This window comes from Myotis lucifugus, unplaced genomic scaffold (genome assembly GCF_000147115.1).
Source record: "Myotis lucifugus unplaced genomic scaffold, Myoluc2.0 scaffold_31, whole genome shotgun sequence".
Taxonomy (NCBI): domain Eukaryota; kingdom Metazoa; phylum Chordata; class Mammalia; order Chiroptera; family Vespertilionidae; genus Myotis; species Myotis lucifugus.
The window spans coordinates 3,337,240-3,358,148 of NW_005871079.1; positions in this window are offsets into that span (position 1 = coordinate 3,337,240).

The window sequence follows — 20,909 nt, forward strand, 5'->3', positions numbered from 1 at the left end:
TGATGGAGGAAGCCAAGCTTCCCGCCTGCCCGCCCTGGCTGGCTCTGAGCTCCTCTCAAGGCTACAAAGTTTCAATTATAGAAGGTAAATAAATCCCAGAATAAAAAAAGAAAAAGAGAAAAAGGAGAGGCTGGGAGCTTCCGTCACCAGGGGAGCTTGGCCAGCCTGAAAACGCCCCTCACCCCCTCACCCAGGCTGGCCGGGCACCCCAGCGGGACCCCCACCCTGATCTGGAACACCCTTCAGTGCAAACCAGCTGGCCCCCATCCATGCACCAGGCTTCTATCCTATATAATAAAAGGGTAATATGCAAACTGACCCTAACAGCAGAACAACTGGGAATAACTGGTCACTGTGACACACACTGATCACCAGGGGACAGACGCTCAATGCAGGAGCTGCCCCCTGGTGGTCAGTGCACTCTCACATGGGGCACTCTGCTCAGCCACAAGCCAGGCTGATGGCTGCCAGTACAGTGGTGGTGGTGGGAGCCTCTTCCGCCTCCGCAGCAGCACTAAGGATGTCAGACTGCAGCTTAGGCCTGCTCCCTGCTGGTAAGTGGACATCCCCCAAGGGCTGCTGGGCTGCCAGAGGGATGTCTGATTGCCATCTTAGGCCCAATCCCCGGGGAGCACGCCTAAGCCAGCAGGTGGTCATCCCCTGAGGGGTCCCAGACTGCGAGAGGGCACAGGCCAGGCTGAGGGACCCCGCCCCCCACCACCGAGTGCACAAATTTTTGTGCACCGGGCCTGTAGTATGATTATAATATCATATGATATTAAATTATTTTATAATTAGGGATGTCATTTATTTATTTTATGTAATTATTAATATCATAAGTAATATAAGTAAAATCACCTGATGTCCAGGCTAATTCTATATATTACATCAAATTGATTATATTTACTATTTTCATCTATTTCAACAATTATATTTTATTTGTCCTGAGTTACTTAAACTTGGGAACTTTTAAAAATTGTCCCTTAAACATTCTTTGGACACAGACCATTATAAAAGAATATAATGCCCAGAAATAAACCTGTGCATAGATGGCCAATTAATTTACAACAAAGAAGTCAATAATATACAATGGGAAAGGATAACATATTCAATAAATGGTGCTGAAAAAATTGAGTGGCCACATACAAAAGAATTAAAATGAACCCCTATCTTATACCATACATAAAAATTAACTCAAAATGCATAAAGACTTGAATATGAGGCCTAAAACCATAAAACACATTGAAGAAAACATAGAAAGTCAGCTCCTTTATCACTGGTCTAGGCAATGATATTGTGGATTTAACACCAAAGCAAATGGAACAAAAATAAAACAATAAGTATGACTGCATCAAATTAAATAAAGTTTCTACACAGCAAAGTAAACCATCACAAATTGGAAAGGTAAATTATGGAATGGGAATAAATATTTATAAACCACATATCCAATAAGTGTTTATTATCTAAAATATAAAAGGGAAACATACCATTCAATAGTAAAAAAAATATATGTACACTAAATAATGGGTAAAGTACCTGAGTACACAAGATATACAAATGGTCAACAGATACATACAAATGTCTAAAAAATCACCAATCATCAGGGAAATGCAAATGAAAGCCATAATGAGGTATTACCTCACACGTGTTAGGATGTCCATTATTCAGAAGGCAAAAAATAAATGCTTGTGAGGACGTGGAGTAAAGAGAAGCCTTGTACACTGCTGGTAGGAATGTAAACAGGTACATCCACTATGGAAAACAGTGTAGATGTGCCTCAAAAATTAAAAAGTATACTATCATATGATCCAGCAATTCAACTTTGGAGTTTATGTCTAAAGGGGGGAAAACAGATTATCAAAAATGTACTTGCACTCCTATGTTTATTGTGGCATTATTCAACCTAAATGTCAGTCAATGGAAGAATGGATAAAGAAATGGTATACATAAACACAACAGAATATTATTCAGCCTTTAAAAAGAAGAAAATCTTGTCATTTGTCACAACATGGATGAACCTGGAGGAGATTATACTAAGTAAAATAGTAAGCCAGACAGAGAAAGAAAAATACTGCATGGGATCATATCATTTATATGTGGAATCTTTTAAAAAAAATGAACTCACTGACAGCAGAAAAGTGGTTGCCAGGGACTGGGGAGCAGGGAAAATAGGGAGAGGCTGGTAAAAGTGTACAAACTTTCAGCTACAAGATGAATCAAGTCTGTGATTCCTAATGTATAACATGATGACCACAGTTGATAACACTGTATTGTACAATTCAAATTTGCAAATAGATTAGATCTTAAAAATTTTCACACAAAAAGTTGATAGATATTAGCTTAATGAGGGGAGTCCTTTCATACTTTATTCTATCAAATCATCATGCTGTAAATTTTAAATATTTTACTATTTTATTTGTCAATTATACTTTTATAAAGCTGAAAAATATAGGGGGAGGACAAAAGTAGGCTTATAGTTGTTTGTATGAAAAAAGACATACAGGTTATGATTATTACAATAGCTTTATCAACTCAAAAGAAGGTCACAATGCAACTGTAAACCTACTTTTGCCCACCTCTGCATATAATTAATGGCAATACGTGTACGTATAGATGGAGAGGCACTAATCAAAGAACAGTTTTATTTAGAGGTATTCCTTGGGGAATACGTAGTAATTGCCTGTAATATAAAGAAGGGCTGAATTAAAGTATACATTTGCATTTTGGGAGGTACTTGTAGGCAAAATTTTGTAGAAAGTCAATGTTTTCTGAAATGATATATTGATAACACAAGACTATACTTTTAAACTATATTGTAATCCTGAATAATTTAGAAGGATTTTTACATATTACCATTACATTTCAAGGTAGCATTCATTAATTTTTCAAGAATAATATACATAGTACTTCATATATAACTCCAGAAAAATAAAACTCCTAGACACCAGAAATCTATAAAATTCAATAGAAGATATTTTTTTACTGTTTCTTATCGGTGCATGTCTACATTTCTATCAACAAAAGGGTAAGGACATTTTTTGTTTTAAAAGCTAGGTAAAACATTTCTTTTTACAGTTTGGAAAGAGAAAATTTTTCAATAAGCTGTATCTGTCAAACACACGAGCACATGTTTATATTACCTTTTCCTATAACTACAGTCTTGCTTTGCTTTTGCCACTCCCTTTCATTTTTCTTTAATACTTGTCACTTTCTCTTTCTTTATCTCCACTAATGTTGCATCTCTCTTTTATTACCTACTAGAGGCACGATGCATGAAATTCGTGCAAGGGCCTTGACCCCAGCCCCCACCCACATCTACGCTGGGGGCCTCTGCCACCTCTGCCTCAGCCCCTGCCTGCTGCAGCTTTGTCCGGTCTAATTAGCTATTATGCTTTTATTATTATAGATTTGGGGCACCCATCTATTTTAGCCTCATTCTCCTTTCTAAAGCCACATCCTTCTGTTAGTTTTCCTCTAGATTTCTTTTGCATTAACCTATATCTTTTGTTGGAGCGTGTCTCAACTTTACCTCTTTGTAAAAGAATCAGAGCCAAGTGAAAATAATGAGGGGTGAGAAAGCTTTTAAGCTCATTAAGTAATCCTGATGTTTCTGATGATGTGGAATATATACATGCTGTAACCAAGATTTTGCTTCAATGGTTTATTGCATTTTGATTATGAACCTGAGAATGAATGAAAAGTCTCATAAAAGCTGTAATTAGGGAGCAAACAAGTCAGCTGCCTAGACCAGAATTCTTTGAATATAAAACTCAAGTTCCTAGTATTTTGAACTGTACATTTAAATAATTTGACTGTCACATTTTTTTTGCTAAAATATGCCATGAAGCTATAAGTGAAAAAGAAAACGATTCCTTACTAATTTCACCAACTTCCTATAATAGCTCTTCCAATTTTTATTTCCTGCTTTTCTTCCCTAGCTTTCAATATGCTGCAATACAATGCAGTTTATCATTCATTTCTAAGCAATAATTGTGCATTAAAATTGGTTAGATCACCTTAAAAATTTTATATGGCTACGTTAAGAATTCAAGATGAGTTATAAAGAATGTGAAGGGATTAAGAAGTACTAATTTATAGTTACAAAATAGTCACAGGGATGTGGAGTACATACAGCAAGGGAAGTATGGTTAAAAATATTGTAATAACTATATATGGAGTCAGGTAGGTACTTGAAATATTAGGAGGATCACTGTGTAAAGTGAATGGCTGTCTGGCAACTGTCCTGTATATCTGAAACCAGTACAAAATAGTCTTGAATATAAACTGTAATTAAAAATAAAATTTAAAAAAAGATGAATTTTAAGGAGAAATATGGGGTTTTGATGCCCTTTTGTTTCCTAAATGCAATACATTATAAAGCATAATTAGAAAGCATCAATTAAAAAAACACAGAGTAAAACCTATCATGTCTACAACCTTTAAGAACATCAATTTTGATATTCATTGAAAACAAAAATATTGCAAGATGTAAGTATTGTACATTTCAATGAATTCTGAATAAAGATTAACATCATGATAGATTCCTTGCAGTAGTAATAGGAAAGTGAACAAATAAACACTTTTATTTGCTATAATTCATTGTAAAGAATGAGACAGATGTAAAATAATAAAATAGATCCTATTCACACAGTACAGTAACATCTTTATTATCCATTGGTAAGCATTTTTTGATGCTTAAGTCTACATCATTTGAAATGGAACTTTCTGGTTAGAGATTTACATATAAATTCCTCAATGTATAAATATGCTATTGAAAATGAGAAAGAATATAAAAATATAAAGGTTGACATTTGCAAGCTAATCATAGTCATCTGATAGTGTACTGCTATATGCTTTATCCCTAAGTATTAAATACACTGTGCTATTTTGAGATATAAAATATTTTCAACAGCCAGAGTAATATAAATTATTGCTATGCATGGATTTAATGTGGTCACAACAACCTTTATTTATTGGACCCAATGTTTGAAACTAAATATTCAGGCAATTCATAAATGTAGATACTTATTCTATTTACTGAAGTAAAGAAAAAAATAAAACCATAAAGTTCAAAACACTTATCTAAGCATGACACAGAGCTATAGTTTCTTTATTAAATCCATATATTTAATACACAATTTTAGACCCAATATTAATTAAAGTATAATTAACAAAATTAACCATATGATTTTGAACAAAATTTCAGCTATTTTTCTTCAGTTGATACTATTTAATAAGTCTGAATTCTAGAAGAAATGTGATTCCACTGCACACACATACATCCTACATTTAAGTAACTTGAGGTTTTAGATAAAAATATCTTTTGATCGGCTCTCAAAAGGGTTGGTTCCAATGCTATTAAAATATATGTGGAAAATGTATTCACAATCTGAAAAATTAATGGGCTACATTCACTCAATGATATATATGCCTCACCCATTAGTAGCCAAATTATCAGTGTATCATGACAGCTCTAAAGCAGCACAGTCCTTTAAAATCCAAGAAGAAAATACAATTAAACCACTGCTCCAGAAAAAGATCTGTAAAGAATTCATCTATCTACTTGTCTGCCTCCATTAAACTAGAAAGGACCCTTGGACTTTGAAAATTCTCTAGGAATTAATCTGGGAGAATACTTCACACCTCCCCCATCCAAAAAAAACCACACAAAAAAACAATGTCTCAATTTGAGACTTTGAAGAATGACTTTTGTTTTAGTACAAAGTTCATATGCCTTCATTTTTAGGCACACATACACAAAATAAATTTAAAAAAATAAACAAACACAAAATGGGGTAGAAGTTTTGGAAATGATGGTATGAAGATTTTGAGCAATTCTTTCTACAGAAAATTTTAAAACTGAACAAAAATACTTTTTAAAAAATTGGAGACAATGAAAAACACTAAATGTAGCCAGAAACAGAAGTAGAGTTTACTCTTGAAAAATTCCTAATCCATTGGGATAAAAATGGAAAGATTTTGGTTTTCTTGCTTAGGGGAACTCTTCATACCTCCCTCTCCTGGAAATGTGGAATTGTACTCTTACTGGCTTTAGATGGCAGGTATTAGAATTCAGAACACAGCAGCTAAAAAATTAAGAAGGGCATGCTGGAAGTAAGACAATCATAAAAGGACTGTAATTCAAAATCTGAGTATTTTTCCCCCAACAAGCTATCGATTTCTAAACATTGTATATTCCAAGGAGACTACAAAAAAATTAGTCAGAGATGAAGGGGCTTGAGGTTGGGAGAATACCCTTGAAAGATACAACTGTTCTCAGTAAGATTTGCAAGATCGCTATGTTCTGACTCAATGTCTCCCACAAATTGCATTAAAGCCCAGTCACCAGAGAATAGCTTGAGATTCAAGAGACTAAAATTCATTCATATCAGAGTATCTGGAAATTCAGGACACTAGAAGTGAAAGAATCAGAGAAAGTGAATCCCTAAAATTTGAACTGTAATATATTTTTTCTACTATTTTTCCACCTATCCTGCTGACTTTTACATGTTTTTAGTAAGAGCATATAACCAGACAGATATTGTTGCTATCATTTTTTAACCATCAGAATCGTCTTTCTTTTCTCTTTTAATTGATAAATTTAATCTTTATAATTTAGTGATTACTAATATATTTAATTTTATTCTTATCCTTTTCTGGAGCTTGCTCATTACGATTAATTTTATTTGGTTCTTTTCTTCTGTCTTGCCTTCTATTGATTCTATGAAGTTATTCTTCATTTTCTCTTTCCCTTTTCCATTATTTTGAAGATTGTACATGTAATAATACTATATTTTTCCATGTTTCCCTTAAAATCTTAACAAAATATTTTATATACAAAATCTAAAACAATTTCTCTACCTTCCTCCCAAACAAACCTGATAATTCTCCATAAGCATATTACTGTTGTCTACAATATTTGTTTCATTTTTATTTCTACTTTAAAGAGTTTTTTACTATTATTTTGCCATAATTATTTTGTCATAAGTACTTTACTTTGTCCACAAATTTGCCATTTCATCTTTTATACTAATCCTTCCTTTTGAGTTTAATTTATTTCGCCCTAAAACATAACTTTTATTTCCCCGCTTGTAGATCTTTCAATGGTAAGTTTTCTTAGTCTTCAATGAAAATATATTTAACTAGGGGACCGGTGCCCTCTCGCAGTCTAGGAGCCTGCAGGGTATGTGATGGCTTAGGCCTGTGGGCCTAAGTCGCAGTCTGGCCTCCCTCTGTGGGAGGTGACCAGCAGGCTGATCAGGGGACAGCGATGGCTGGCGAGCAGCCAGCCCCACCCCACTTCACCCCATCACCCCTCTGCCGCCACAGGTAGCAGCTGCCTCCCATCCTGCCCCCCCATCACTGTCCCCTCCCTCTGCCTGCTGGCACATGCCTTGGCTGACCTGGCGCTGCCTGCTTGCCATCCCCGCCAACGGTCATTCCACTGTTCGGTCGATTTGCATATCACACTTTTATTATATAGTATTTGTCTTTACTTGAGGTAGATTATTTTTAGATGGGTGAATAGCTTTAGTTCAATAATATTTCTCTCAGCACTATGAAGATCAACTATTGTCATCTGACCCTTATTTTTAGCTCTGAGGAGGCCATTTTCAAGCTAATTATTCTTCCATTCTAAATGTACCTGTCTGTGCTTTCTAGTAGCTTTTAAGAATTTATCTTTGGAGGTCTATAATTTCACTACCTTGTGTCTAGGTGTGTATGAATTTTGTTTGTCCTTCCCTTAATTAATTATATTTCCTGAAGTTTGGAGCCTTTCATAGAGCTGATAAAAATTTACCCCTTATCTCTGAACATATTTTCTCTATTCTTCTGATTATTACTTCTCATAAGTGTAATATTGGACTTCCCTAGTTTAGTCTTTTTTTATAATCTCCATCTCATAATTTTCATGTCTTTGTTTCTGTGCTCATTTTGGGTAATTTCCCCCCATCAATATTTCTATTTATGAATTCTTTCTTCATCTGCATCTAAACATGTCTGTAACTCTTTTATTGTATTGTTAATATCATTTACTATAATTCTCAGTTTTTAAATTATATTTAAATTATCTCACCTTGCCAATGCTTTACTCCCTATATTGTGTTAATCTTTTCTTTAGTACAATTACTTCAATTATCATTTTAGACATATTTGTTTTATAACTTTAAAAATATTTATATTCTCACTGCCTGGAGCTCTTCAGATTATAATTTCTCCCTATCAAATCTTGCTGGACTACAACTTGAGTATTTTTAAATTTGGGTGATGTGAGCGAAAGTATGTATCCTGTGGGACATGGGTTGTGGGAGTATTTCCCCAAAGGAGTTTTGTGTTTGCTCTGACTGGCAGGACCTGAATGAATCACAATGCTGAGACCAAGATTTTTTTTTCAGTTTTGATATTGACTGAACTACATATATAGCATAAAAAATGTGGACTCCCATGCAAATAGAAAGAATAAAATTGGAGTTTAGAATTTTTAGGAAAAACTGATATTTTTCACCTCAAGTAGGAATGAGATTTGAACCTCTGTCCCAATAGGTTCGATTATTCTTATTCCCCCTTAATTTTAGAATATGGCCTTTTAAAATCCCTGACTTTATGATGGTGTTCCACTAATAAGTCTGATACTCACAGACCCATAGCCTCCTTCCCTGTACGAGGGAAGGAATTAAACAGAGCTCTAAGGTGTCAGAGAAATAAAATGTCTCTCTTGTCCTTTTTAGGACATCTGTAATATCAATTCCCATGTTTATGCCTCTAATGTTTAGTCCCTGTTTCCTTCACCTGTGTTTTTATTTTTCTTTCTATATTGAAAAAAAAGAATGTTCTTATACATTTAAAAAAATTTGTTAGTTTTTACTCATAACTTTTAGGTACTTGTAGTGAGAAATATTTTAGACTATTTACTATACCACCTTGCCAAAACAAGATGCATAGAAGATGGTTTTACAACACAAATGGTGTGTCACCCTCCTGCCTAAAATCTTTAATGACTTTACATTGCTAGTGGATATTTTTTCAGCATGTGGCATGTTATTTTCCATGAAAATCTATCCATTTCGTATACATTAATTTACTTAATATGTCTCTTAATAATTACTGCTAATATTTTAAGTGATTAAAATATATAGACATAATTCTATGCATTTCATAGTTAATAACTCATTTAATGCTAATGCAAAACTTTATTATCATTATCCCCATTTTAAATGTATTGACTTTACATCTGACTTGTCTTTCCTCTTTTCTTCTCTCTGCTTTTGTTTTCTATATTCCTATTGAACAAATTGCCTAACCTTAAAATTGGGATGTCCTCTTAGACTCTGTCATTTCCAATTGCCCCCATATTGAATCATCAAACACTGTCATTTCCACCTCTGAAACAGCTTATGTCTGCATGAGCTACACATTTCAATCATCACTGCTACTTTGCCTGTATAAGCCATGATATATGAGCAGATAAGGGACAGGTAATGCATTCCAGCCAGAAGATATGGCTCTTTCTTCTACTCAACCCTCATACTCAGCTCAAGAATTATGTCTTTAATAAAGAGTTCTCTGGCTCTTCTGGACATGTTTAATGGAGCATTTCTCCATGCTCAAATAGTTCAGTATAACTACTGCTCTTCTCATAAACACAGCAGTGCATTTTTTCCCAATAAGCCCATAGTTTTCCCAAGGCCTGTGTCAGAAGACCTACTGGACTATTGCACAAGTCTGAGATGTCAACTTTCATTCTGGAGCCAACTTACAAAAGGAAACTGTATTTTATCTTTAAAAATTGCAGCATTGTAGTGGGAAGAATAATAACCAACAGCTTAAGTCATTTTGAAGTGTGCATTTAAGGCAGCCAAACAGGAGCGTTCACTGCTAGCCCAGTGACTCTCCACACAGCAGCCTGGCAGTGCCTATCGTCAATCTGTATGTCTCAGCAAAATATCAAATATATTCATGCCTTGGGCAACTGAACCCACCAGGAAGCAAGGAAGCATTAAAAACATAAATTTTAAATTGTGAATAAATGAATAAATACAAAAATAAATAAATGTTTATTGAATGCTTATACATGTGTAAGATACTCAAGAAGTAAATGAATATTTCATTTTTATAGAATAGATTCCTTTAAAAGATATTAGAATTTATTATTTTAATCTTATTTATTCACACCCAGAACACTGCTCTTGGTGACATACACACACACATGATTTCTTAACTCTTTTAATGGAATGTCTTTGTCCCAGATATGTATGGTACCCTCTTTTGACCATAAATGGGAAAATTCTGGCAATAATGTAAGCTCATTCCCTCTTACCTCAGGTATCTCTCTAGCTTATTGCACTCATTTAAAGCCCTATATGTCTGTTCCTGGTACTGTAAACTCACAGAAGCATCTTTGGAACCAGATCATCCTGGATAACATTTACAGACCATTTAGCCTGTAAAGTGGAATTATCTCCAAGTTCTTCAAGCAGTTTTGTTTTTTTACCTCTTATGCAATCACACAAAAAAGTCAGTCTTTCTGCTGATCTGAAACACAGTTTAGGATCCCTAGCTCCTGATATTTTAATAAATTTTAATATATCCGTTTGACTTATCTTCCCACCTGAATTAGAAATCCTATAATATAATATCTTGTTGGGCAACTGTTTATCCCTGTGAAAGAAAATCAAATCTTCTCCTTACACATTATACTGTTTTTAATTATTTTTTTACCCTTCTTTTGTCTTCCTATGGCTGTTATGAGACATTCAAAAAATTTTAAAATGTTTTTTTCTTAATTATTCTCCCAGTTGTTCTCTTATTCCTCTTTTACCCAATTCCATTGTAAAGGCTCTCCTTTTTCTTTCCTCCTCCTCGTCCTGCTCTTCCATCCCTTCTTTTCTTCTTCATTCTTCTTTTCTTCCTTATTCAAGTTCCCATTTGCTGCACCTGCCTTGAACTAAAAATGGTTCCTATGACTGAATCTGGGTTCTGATTATCTGAAATGTGCTTCCTCTCTTTGTACTTACAATATATCTTTCTCTTACATGTTGTACATTGCTCTGGGTTCCCTCTCCTGCTCTGTCTTTTTCTATGAGCTGAAAGTAACAGCTCACATCCTGCTGAAGCTGATTCTACTGCCTACAGCACTCTACACTTTGCACCCATGCCAATCCAGTCCGGCATCCATCACTCATTGTTGATGCTTACCACAGAGTACTTAAGTACATAAAATCTCAGGTCCAAATCCAAGCTCTGAATTTCATTAGCAGTATGACCTTTGAAAAGATACCTATTTTTTTCTGAACCTCAGTTTTATATATTCTATTCTCCAACAACCACTTTATTGCCTTCTAGCTCACGTGCTCAAACACAATAGATACTAGAATAATAATTGTGTAAAGACATCTTGGGTCTGCCTCTTGGACCTCGGTATGTTCACCTTTTCCTACAATTCTACTTCAGGGCTCTCTGGTACATTCAGTCTTTGAAGACTTGAGAGGTCTATAACATCTTATCCAGCTTGAAGGAACAGCAGACTCAACACAAGAAAATCAACCTCCCTAAGGCCAACTTTCTTTGAGCTCAATATTTCTGACCACAGTGCTAGAAACAAGTGTCCACTATCCTTTGAGAGACTAGGAAAATAATTCCAGCCAACGTCAAACTTGGTAAAAAGTCCATGCTTAATGTGTTGCACTCTAACACTGAACATTTCTCCTCTTGTCTGATCCAACCTTCCTTCACTGTCCTGCTATATTAGTTTTCTTTTGCTGCATAACAAATGACCACAAATCTAGTGGCTTAAAACAAGACACATTTTGTTATTTCACAGTATCCATGGGTCAAGGTTCTGGGTGGTGCTTCTCTGAGTCCTCGACTTGGGACCTCACCAGGCTGCATCAGATGTCAGCCAGGACGAGTTCTCATCTGGAGACACCCTGGGAGGAATCCAAGCTCATTCAGATTATTGGCCCCATTCTTTTCCTTGAGGCTGCTGTATGGTGGAGGGCTCTTGATCACTACTGGCTGTTTGTTGAAGGCTACCCTTCAGACCCTAGAAGCTTCCCAAAGTTCCCTACCACAGGCAATCTACTACTAATCTGCTTCTTCAAGACAAACAACGGACTCTCTCTTTCTGGTCTGCTAAGACAGAGTCTTATATATAATGCCTTGTAGTTATGGGAATGATATCCCACCACCTTTGCTATATTCTGTTGTTTGGAGGGGAAAGCCTCAGTCCCATCTACACTCGAGGAGGAAATTGTACAATAGTGTGCCTCATTGTGGCTCACCTTAAGGTGTTCTGCCACACATACCTTTCAACACTTTTTTTTTTAAAAAAAAAGAGGATGTTTTTGTTTTGTAATATATATTTTATTGATTTTTTACAGAGAGGAAGAGAGAGGGATAGAGAGTTAGAAACATCAATGAGAGAGAAACATCGATCAACTGCCTCCTGCACACCTCCTACTGGGAATGTGCCCGCAACCAAGGTACATGCCCTTGACCGGAATCGAACCTGGGACCTTTTAGTCCACAGACCGATGCTCTATCCCCTGAGCCAAACCGGTTAGGGCTACCTTTCAACACTTCTATCACTTTGCCTCTGGCATCTTGTGTGTCAACTGAGAACTCTTTTACCTCCTGAATCTCCATACATTCAAAGAGTGTAGAGAACCGTTTGTTTTGGAGCAATCTCAGCAGAATGTATCACTTCTCACATCCCATTTGGGGAGAGCCTGTAGGATGGAAGAATGGTCCTTTCTGTTTCCCAGTGCCAGACCCAGACCATTTCTCCCCATTCCTGCTGCAAAACTCCCTGTTCTTCCAAGGCTCACAATATCTTGCTATGTTTCTCTCTCCTAGTTACTACTGTATTCTGAACTCCCAATTGTCTGATTCCTTCTCATTCATCAGAGACATTACCTGAGGTTTTCCCTATGTCTATACATCTGTCACTCAGTGACTGCAACATTTGTGTGAATAAGCCACTTTACCCTTTTCCGCTGTTTCTTTTTTTTAAATATACTGTTATTGATTTAAGAGAGAAAGAGATAGAAACATCAATGATGAGAAAGAATCATTGATTGGCTGCCTCCTGCACGCCCCCTACTGGGGATGGAGCCTGCAACCTGGGCATGTGCCCTCGACCACAATCGAATCCAGGACCCTTCAGTCCACATATCGATGCTCTATCCACTGAGCCAAACTGGCTAGGGCTCTTCTGTTTCTTATAATTCTTATCTTCAAATATAGTTTTCTTTACTCCACCACAATAATATACTCCCATGCTCACACCTGGATAGTATTGATTTTTAAATCTACAAACCCTCCAAAATTTTGTTTCATATTCTATTCTCCAACAACCACTTTATTGCCTTCTAGCTCACATGCTCAAACACAATACATTTTTTCTTCAATGTTCTCTCTGCTCTTTGTCCCGTGGCTGGCTTCTCACTATTTAGATATTAGAGTCTTTCCTGACTACAACAGATAGATCCCCGTATAATTCTAAATTGCAGCATCCAATTCCTTTCCCTTATAGCGCTGTTCACATGTGTAATAATAATTTGTTTGTTTGTTCATATACTCTAATTTAATAGCCTCAAAAGATTTTGAAGCTCATGAGCACAAAAATGATGCTTCCTACTTTTTTCTAATATACCAGTACACTAATGCATCTTATAGCATCAGATATACCTATGATACTAAAAAATTACAAACATATATATATATATATATATATATATATATATATATATATATATGACACAAATGAATGAATACACCAAGGGTTATAGCAGGTATTAAATGAGGTTTTGCATAAATTGATGATGACACATAATATTTACTGTCTTTGTAATGTTGCAGACACTATTACAAGCACTTTATACATTATCCTATTTAGTCCAGTAACTCTATGCTCTGTTGTTAGGTCAACTGCCCTATGTCACACAGACAGTGGGTAACAGATGAGGGAGCTTGACTGTGGAGTTTCTACTCTTACTTTCCACACTCGACTATCTCCCAATCTTAGCATTTAGTGCCCTAATGGCACAAAATACTAGATAAACAATACTTTCATAACTACCCTTATCATAAATAAATTCAATAACTTGGAGTCTGTGTACATATACAATATGCCATATGTATATAACATAAGATATATGTTTATATAGATGAATAATCTTCTCAAAAATATTTTAGGAGATAATAAATATATAGTTATAGTACTGATCTATTATTTCTCAGATGAGCAAAGACCAAAGAGTGAAAATAACACACCTAAGTCCAGGTAATGAGTTAATGGCAGAAAGAGATTTCCAATTTAGAAATATTTTGTTGTTATTTCCTCACTATCAATGAGTTATCATTACTAATGAAGACTGTGTGTGTATACATGTACTTATACATAGACGTTCATGAATTTGAACTAATTATAAGTTGTTTTGACTATAACTCATTAATAGTCTGAGAAAGTATAATCAAGCAGGATTTTTAAAGATAATTTATGGCCAGTTGGTCTTAGAACCTATTTATAATAATTTAATTTAAATGATTTATTACATAACTTAAATGTGCATCCAAGTAGTCTGTGTATTATTGCAGAAGCAATAGAAAAATAGTATTGTTTTATCACTACATACATGAAAAGAATTTCTAAAGTGATTTTTTATTTGTTGACTATAGTCACTTGTAGCTGCATAATTATGGTTATATATGAACCATATTTTACAATGTACATAATACAGGGTACTCCAACTCCCAAATGACACTTAAAATTTTGATATTAAAATCCTCTAAAATGTGGTTATTTTGCTTTATACACTAGAGACAAATTATTTGTGATGTCACCTTGCCCCAGGAGACAACATTGCTTTTTCCACAGTTACAATATTTTGCCTCAAATATGCCTTTTCTCTTTTTGGTTGTGAATGGAGAATTTTAAAATTGTTTCTAATTTTTTCTAGTTGAGAGACAGAGCTATATTTTCTAAAGCAATACTGTTTAACTTTGAGGCAGAATAACTTGGAGGGTCCTGAATAATTCGCTTGGACACTCCTGGCTCTCTAAAAAGTACCTGCGGCAGGAAGAAGGGCCATATTGGTATAGTGCATTGTTTTGTTTGTCACCGCTGGAAATAAATCCCAGGAATGTTAAGAAACACATATCAAAAATTTTGCAAATTAGAATGCCTCCAACCCCCAGATCGCTATGTGATGTGATATAAAAATATCCGGGCTTTACACAAGCAAAAGTATGATTATCTGTCCTGTTACAAGTCATCCCAATTTTTATTTTATTTTATTGCCCGGAACCCCGTTTATAAGACGTCATCATGAGTGTTTACACCAAGCAGGCGGTTAGGAAGTGCCATCTACCGATTGTTTTACTAAGTTGGAGCCTTTATAATGCCTGTTCATATATCAAACTATAATTAAAATAAAACACATGGGAAACAAAACCCAGTATTACTTTAATGACTTAATCATTTATGGTTAGTATACTCAACATTTTTCTTTTTGTTTTCAGAAGCTCAAATATCTTCAACAGAATCCTGCAAGGAGCCTTGTGTTTCAACTGCCTAACAGAGGCCTGGACTGGGGAGTTGTAGCAATTTCACTTCAAAGGAAAGCAGACTCGTCAGTGGCTCCATTTTTGTTCCTTTGAAGCAATCAATAATAGACTTGGCAGCTTACAAAACGTGCCCATATGAGGAGTGTATCAACATTGTTAAATAAAAGGTTACTGCATTAAATAAGATGACCTTGCTACCTTTTAGTTGCAGTCTTAGAGAGCAAACTTGTTTTAATTAGCAGTCAGCAAGCAGACTGTAACTTCACTGAAGGAGCATTGAAGAATCACTGCCTATTAACAACCCAGCGGTAAGTAAGCCAGCACAAATACTTATAACCAAATAGTGTGCATTTCAGGAGTGGAGAGGATTAGCTATTGGGCACACAACACAGTGGAGGAAATTGCTTTATTCCCAGTACTGCTGGGTACCAGGAGGCAATCACTGTGCCTCCAGCCCATTAACAGCATTCAGAGTGTTGCTTCCCATAGAAGGGGTTATTGGCTAACCACTGGGTGACCAATTAAATGCTATGAATAAGTCCCAAACCCAGCAGCATGGGGCCTGTTTGTGGCACAGTGGTATCATTACTAAAGTGAAAAACTTGATGAGAAAGGAACATATTTAATTATAGAACTATACAAATGGCTAATTAGGACCATAAAGTGAAATGAATGACTTTCCAGTGGATTTTTGAATGTTACTGATAACTGCTCAGCTTCTTTGGAGACCATGAAAGTGATCTACAGCTAGAGCCTGCATGTCATGGTAATGGATGGGTCTTCATTAGAGGAAGCTTTTTTGACCTGGTTGCTCAGGTAGCATGGGTTCTAAAGACAAGCCTTGATTCCTTTCACTGCAAGGGTTCCTTCATTCTAACCCCCTGGTCTCTCATGAGTTCCGCTTGCTTTCACAATAATTCTTATGGGTTTAAACGCAGAAACATTATCTGCAAAAGTCACTCCCTATCAGTTGGAAAACTGAATCACAAAAGGGTGTCACTAGTTTGTGGGAAACACTGATCCATGTTTAGTTTAGCTTTTAAATTCTGGTATTAATCCAACATTTGCTGTTATACTTTGCTAATCCAGGCATCTCAGAATTGCTAACAAGTTATGGAGCCTTTAAATGGAAGAATTACAGTTAAAGGCTCTGTCTAATTAGTGTCAAAGTTCAATTTTTAAAAAAACAGACATTGAAAATTGATCTGGAACCATAAAACAGAAAGAAATATGACTGATCCCAGCTACCAACTTTTGGAACAAGTTTTTGTTTTGGGTCTGTTTGTGTTTTATGCTAATTTGGTAAGTACATGTTTAATGAAACCATTTTGTTTGCATTCATTGAACATTTAATAGGCACCTCTTTTATGTAACTATACTAAAGATGTATTGAAACATGGCCTTTATTTACAGAGTAAGAAATAACAGATGCCAACAAAGAATTTTAGACTTCTAGTCAAGTAAGTATAGAAACCACTATTGGCTGTCACTAAATATTATTAAATGCCTGGCTTTGTTTTTATTTTACAGTTTATTTTTATTAAAAAGATGACTACTGTTTTTTAACAGTCAATAACTACAGCAGTATATGCAGTGAAAAGTAAAATGTTATCACCCCAATCTCTCTCTCCAGCTTGTTACTCACTCTTACATTGTTAAGAGCTTAATAACCACCTTCCTGCTAATGGAGATTTGGTGGAAAAATACTAGTACCACATGAATTTTTAGCCAATCTGGCTAGGATTTCAAATGAAGATGCTACAAAATATCTATATTTGGAAATAAAATTTCTATTTCTAGATTATTTCATTACACAGGAAAGGAAGGGTCTGGAAAAGTGGAAGTGCTAAGAATATTGATTGGCTCCATCTCCACGGATCACAGAAATACTTGTCCTGACCCTGCTGCTGATTGCTTCATCAGAATTCAGATTAATACTCTTTCATTTTTAACCTAATCACTGAAGTGAGCTGGAGAGTTCCACAGCTGGCAGGACCACTGAAGACCTCCTACTATGGACCTCTCTATGCAAGCAGGCACCACTCTACCCACCCAAGGAAGCTAGGGCTCCTTCTATTTAAAATATCTCCAGACATGCAGAGTCCATAACCTTTTTCTCAGGCTCATTTCCATCTTGATACACCTATGACTAAAAACAGATTCCTTTTCTGAACCTTGATTTCTCTTGCTAATATTAAGCATGTTTGCCTACATCTGCCCTTGTATGGTTTAAAGGCCTCTGAAAACATTCCTCACCAGTTAAAAGGAAGCATAACTATAAACACTTACTGAAAATTCTTTAAACTTTCTGGATCTCTGGTAGGTGTATTTCAAATGATCACTAATTTTTTTTGCTTTATGCCTCATTATTTCTTCCTTTTAAGTGGCAGATTTCAAAACATTGAGAATATAAAAATGTTACATATAAATTTACTATGCCATGAAATTTGCTATTATTTTAAAAATCATATTGCCTTTTACTCTATATCGGATATTATCCATGGTACATTTGTCTAAACAGTACCTCTACCCTTTATTTGGTGATTCTTTTGACTGTTCCTATTTCTGAATATATACTGATTTTACCCCAAGTTGGATTTATCCCCAGCCTGTCCTTGATGAGGTCATGTTTAATTTCTGTTTCAGGTAAGATAATAACTCTGCCAAACTTCTTTATATTCAAGTTAAAGACAGTGTTGTCAACTTTATTAACTAAGGCACAAATATGCATATTAAAAACATAATAATTAATTTTGTTAAAGCTTTACCTAAATTTGCAAAATTACAGAGGAAAAAACTACGTGTAAACTAAACATAGCTGTGCTTCATTGTGTTAATCTTATTATTTCCTAATGACACTCAGTTTATATTATAAACGCTCTGCTAAATCATGTATATGGTATATGAATGAATTCTTGAGGTATGTCAAAGAAGGGATTATCCTATACAATATACATCCTAAATCTTTTACCTATTTCTCTTCCCAAATTCCATGTCGCAGGCAGCCACTTCCAGTATTTTCTGTCTGTCTCTCTCCCTTGATAAAGCTCTAGCCTTGGACAGTTCTGTTTCACTTTCCTTCTTCTTTCTCACTCTACATTTCTCTCAACCCTTCATTACTGCTCCCCCGTATACTCTGATCACCATAGAAAGATTCAGAAGTCATCAAACAAAATGATCTGAGGAAGGCAAAAATCATAAATAAAGCTTTTGGGTACTATGTTTAATATTTTTTATTCTATCACATTATTATATACAGTAAAACTAAATATACTGTACCTATTTGAAGTAATATAATCCAACCATAAAGGTAATAACTATGAAGACTATAGAACCATACAGATAAATATTTATGGCATAATATCAACTAAAAAAATGACAGATTTTAGAGTAGAAAATTTACCAAGCAAGACTGTCAAATAAATGAATACATATAGTGTTAGAGTAAAATAAAAACAGTCTATTAACAGTGAATGAATAAGCAAATTATGCCATAGACATACTCTGTAATAATTATCAGCAATACATACATACACTAAAAATCAGAAAAGTAAAGTAAAACAACAAAATGAAACCAGAAATAAGATTAATACACAAAAGTATAGGTAGGCCTCAAATTTCAGCAGTCAGTATAAAACTGGAAATGTGATCAGCTCCTCAACCCAATGTAGGCATCAAATATAACAAACTAGTTTCTAAGGGGAAACACTAATTCTAAAATTGGAAGAAGAGTAAAAATTCTCCTTTGGGTGACATTTTATACTGTTACCAATTTAAGAAAATCCTTAACATCCTTAGATACAAGGACACATTTTACATGAAAGCTTTTAAAATATTCCTCAATATATGCCAAAACATAATTTAGAAAAAGAGTAATTAAAGTGGTGGAATGGGATGTGGTGGTATTTGATGAATGGAGACAAACAACAGGGTCTACATACTAGTATGCAGCAGATGGCTAATGTTGTAGTTTAGTATAATCCACATTTTAATGTTTCTAGAGGAATCATTAGATTTTATATCCATTGGGCAATCAACTAGATTTGGTCAGTATTAAGATCAGATATGTCTGTGTCCTGACAAGTATCTGAGATGCAGTATTCTATATTGTCTACATCATTCTCTATTGTCTATACAGAATTATGTTAGATTAATGTTGCTTTGGAAAATAGCAGAATTTAACACTATTTTATCCCTAGGCAAGTGAATAACTGTAAGCAGATATTTAAAACATAATATTACTTTTGATAAAGGTTTACTTAAAATTGCAGAATACTGTAGAAAAAAATAAGTGTAAGCCAAATATAGCTGTGTTACACACACATACACACATGTTCACAAAACAATCAATTTTTTCAAAACAAAAGTAAAAAATATGGAGGGATGTTAGTCCACTGACAGGTAGATGCCAAGACAGGATCAGATGCTCATGAGTTTTCATGGAAGAAACAACTCTGAGGAATAAAGTGGTGGCAGTCTGGGAAGGCAAAGAGAACCTTCAGAATGACAAAGATCTAACATGGATGCAGGAGAAACAAGACATCAGGTTAGGTAGAAAGAGTTTTAGATTACAACGCAGTCCAAGGTAATTTAGAAGTTTGGACCAGCCAATGTAGAATCCAAGAGCTAATGTCCCCAGTTAAAGAAGTCACATATATCTTGCAGAAATAGGCCTGCATCAGTATTCTCACTGTGCTCAGACACAGTTGGGAACAGTTACCGGGAAGCATAACTGTTCCTCAGAGCAAACGCAATTTTGGGTTCAGAAGAACGGCAAAAGGGGCCAAGAGTCAATTATGCTTCCTGCAACAGGATTTATGAGTAGGACATTTTCATGGCCACCAAATGAGGCTTGTCATTTCTTGTGACTTGGTGACCACAAATAACATGTATACAGTCTGAATTAACACTACCTGTGTGTGGTAAAATCAACTTCTAAGAAGAAACGTAAAGTGCTTCCTGGTTGGTAGTCCCTTGAGAATCTAGAAGAAGAAAATTAGTATATTCTCTGAAATTACATGACTTGATTCTATTTCTTATTTAATTCTGGGGGAAAGTGAGTAACAGTAAAACTCACAAAGCACACAAGTGAGCAAGGAACCATGAATGTAAGTGAGTAGAAACAATAGGTAGTAGGAAAGAATATGGCAAAAATTTTAGATATTAGAATTATCAGAAAACAGCATATATAATAATTACACTTAATATGCTTAAAATATTAAAGATATGATTGAAACTATGTACAATATTAAAGATATGATTGAAACTATGTACAAGGTATAAAAGACTATATATATATATATCTATATATATCTATATATATGTATATATATAGATATATA